The sequence below is a fragment of the Mya arenaria genome, chromosome 11, assembly GCF_026914265.1.
Source record: "Mya arenaria isolate MELC-2E11 chromosome 11, ASM2691426v1".
Taxonomy (NCBI): Eukaryota; Metazoa; Mollusca; class Bivalvia; order Myida; family Myidae; genus Mya; species Mya arenaria.
The window spans coordinates 20,039,058-20,043,055 of NC_069132.1; positions in this window are offsets into that span (position 1 = coordinate 20,039,058).

The window sequence follows — 3,998 nt, forward strand, 5'->3', positions numbered from 1 at the left end:
ACACGTACATGTCTAGTTATATATGCAAGTCCACGTACATGTCTAGTTATGCATGCAAGTCCATGTACATGTCTAGTTATATATATATGCATGTACACGTACATGTCTAGTTATATATGCAAGTACACGTACATGTCTTGTTATGCATGCGCATGCAAGTACACGTACATGTGTAGTTATGCATGCAAATACACTTACATGTGTTGTTATATCTGCAAGTAAACATACATGTACATGTCTTGTTATGCATGCAAGTACACGTACGTGTCTAGTTATGCATGCAGATGCAAGTACACGTACATGTCTAGTTATATATGCATGTACACGTACATGTCTAGTTATATATGCAAGTACATGTACATGTCTAGTTATGCATGCACATGCAAGTCCACGTACATGTCTAGTTATGCATGCAAGTACACGTACATGTCTAGTTATATATATATATATGCAAGTCCACGTACATGTCTAGTTATAAATGCAAGTACACATACATGTGTAGTTATACACGCAAGTGCACATACATGTCTAGATATACATGCAAGTACATGTACATGTCTTTGTTTCTCAATCTATCTAGTGAGCCAAAATTGAAATCAAATTTTCAGTACCATTGATCTACAAGGGTCACATGAAACTCATTTATAGTTTCACTACCTCATATTATTGAAAAACTCAGTTGTTGAATCAAATGTTCTTTATATATTTTTGTTTTAATATCAGTGACCTTGATCTTCATCAAACTGACAGCAAACGCAATCTCAAAGCACATATTGAGAGCATAAAAAGCTATATAGCAAGTGTCGTAGCTATAATTTATAGCAGTTATTGAACAGAAAACTAATTTTATACTTTTATTTACAGCTAGCAACCTTAATCCCCCCACACATTAAACGAGTCGCAATAAACTTCACACACACATCATTATGCTCCCTTCCAAGAAGAGGGGGTATATTGCTTTGCACAGGTCCTTCTGTTGGTCAGTATGTTGGTTGTTTTGGTCCGTCCGTCCGTAGACCAAACTTGTTCAAGTTGCACAACAATTCCTGGACCTATGGTCTTCAAACTTGACATGAAGGTTGGACCTGACAAGTAGATGGCCCCTATTGATTTTAGGGGTCATCAGGCTAAAGGTCAAGGTCACATTGACTTTTAACGCTAAAAGGTTGTCAAAGCTTGTCCAAATGATAACTTAACAAGAGATGTTTGTCAAACATTATGCCCCCCCCCCCCCTGAGCGCCATGTTGTCAGGATTCTATGAACAATTGAATGAATGACAGCTGATTTTGTCACTGACATAAGATGCCGTTGAGCCAGTTTATGACCAATCAAAGTGTGAGGATAGAGTGTGCTATGACCATGACCTTTGACTCTATGACCTAGATATCCATAAGAGTCATCAGCTGGTCACCAAAAACCTAAATGTCAAGTTTGAGGGCCATGGGTGCAGGCATTGTCAAGTTATCACGCTTTTCGTTCAAGGTCACTGTGACCTTGACCCGATGACCTCAAAAGTCATAAGGGGTCATCTTCTTGTCGGACGCAACCCAGAGTCAAGTTTGAGGGCCATGGGTGCAGGCAATGTCGAGTTATCACTCAAACATCATTTTTGCATTTAGATCACTGTGACCTTGACCTTCGACACGATGACTCCTAAAATCAATTAGGGCCATCTACTGGTCAAGATCAATTCCCATGTCATGTTTGATGATCATAGATTCAGGCATTGTTAAGATATCACTGGGAGATTTGTTAACCTTTTTGCGTTAAAGGTTACTGTGACGTTGACCTTTGCCCGATGACCCTAAAAGTCATTAGGAGTCGTCTATTGGTCAGGCCAAACCTTTATATCAAGTTTGAGGACCATAGGTCCAGTGAGTTTGCTTTCAAGGTCACTGTGACCTTGACCTTTGAACCCTAAAATTAATAGGGGTCATCTACTTGTCAGGCCCAACCTCCAAGTCAAATTTGAGGGCCATGGGTGCATGCATTGTTGCGTTATCATTCGGACGTTTTACCATTCCAAGGTCACTGTGACCTTGACCTTTGGCCCCGTGACCCCCCCCAAAAAAATAGAGGTCATCTACTGGTCAGGCCCAACCTCTAAGGCAAGTTCGAGGGCCATGGGTGCAGGCATTGTAGAGTTATCACATGGACAACCTTTTACCATTCAAGGTCACTGTGACCTTGACCTTTGGTCCGCTGACCCCCCCAAAACAACAGGTGTCATCTACTGGTCAGGCCCAACCTCCAAGTCAAGTTTGAGGGCCATGGGTGCAAGCATTGTCAAGTTATCACTCAGACAATCTTTAACCATTCAAGGTCACTGTGACCTTGACCTTTGACCCGCTGACCCTCAAAAACAATAGGGGTCATCTACTGGTCAGGCCCAACCTCCAAGTCAAGTTGATGACCATAGGTCTAGGCATTGTTGAGTTATCACACGGACAAGCTTTAAAATTATTTTACCATTAAAGGTCACTATGACCTTGACCTTTGACCCAACTTAATTAAATAGGGGTCATCTACTGGTCATGCCCAACCTTCATGTCAAGTTTAATACCATACATCCAGGAATTTCTGAGTTATCAATCGGACAAGCTTTGGTCTACTGATGGACTGACCGACCGACCTACCATCCGACATGTAAAAAGCAATATACCCCTCTTCTTCGAAGGGGGGCATAACAATGCCTGTTCCCATTGACGTCAGCCTTGACATTAAGGTTGGGGGATGACCCCTATTGATTTTAAGGTCATGGAGTCAAAGGTCAAGGTCACATTAACCATGCATATTTCATATAATTGTCCAAATATTCCTCACAACATGGTGCTCAGGGGGCATAATGTTGGCAAACATCACTTGTTTTATATCGATTCTAGCTCTAGTTACTGAGCGGAAACAATATTTTATTTTGAGTAAATGGGTCTGAGGGACTTATCCAAACAAACCCTAGTTTCAACACAACATGTTTCATCTCCAAACATCAATTCTTACAAAAGTTAATGAGTTATTTATCAATTGTTAATAAACAGTGACCCAGCAATCCAAAGATTTGTTTCCACATAAGCTCCCTACAAAACCTGTTTTATTATTCTAGCTCTAGTTACTGAGCAGAAACAATATTTTATTTTGAGTAAATGGGTCTGAGGGACTTATCCAAACCAACCCTAGTTCCAACACAACATGTTTCATCTCCAAACATCAATTCTTACAAAAGTTAACGAGTTATTTATCAATTGTTAATAAACAGTGACCCAGCAATCCAAAGATTTGTTTCCACATAAGCTCCCTACAAAACCTGTTTTATCATTATAAGTCAATCCCCACAAAAAAAACATTCACCTTACTTTGACCTTGACCCTGAGGAACATCTCCCAATACGCTTCATTAATGCTCAACTAATTTCAGAGCTTAAAACAATTTTAACAAAGTTATTGAGTGGAATCCAGATTTCTGTTGCAGTAGCAATAACCTTGACCTTGATCTTACTCACCAAAAATGTGATCCCAATGGTAGTCCTCATATTAGCATGCTATACCCAAGTTCCAACATTATAAGAAATTCCTCACTCAGTTATTGAGCGGGAACCATACAGTATTTTTATTTTTAGTAACAGCAACTTTGACCGTGTTCCAATCAATACCAGAACATATCTAAAGTTACATCTTCACATACCAAATATCATCATATGTCAATCCTTCCTAAAGGTATTGGGAAGAAACCATGTTTCTCCTTATTAATAACAGAACCTGATTATGGTTGTTTGGTTGTTATATGTCCTGTTATTGTAGTGGAAAGTAATGCACATACCTGAGAACAAAGCTATCATATTGTGGGAAGTGTTTGTTATGAGATAGTAGGATAATAAGAAGCGTTAAAGAGGCCCGATTCAATCTGCTCTTTGGTCATAAATATGAACAAATAGCCAGCAAGAACAGTGTGCTGCTTGAATGTATGGGATACTCAGAAGAAGAAAAAATAAAGGTACAAAATC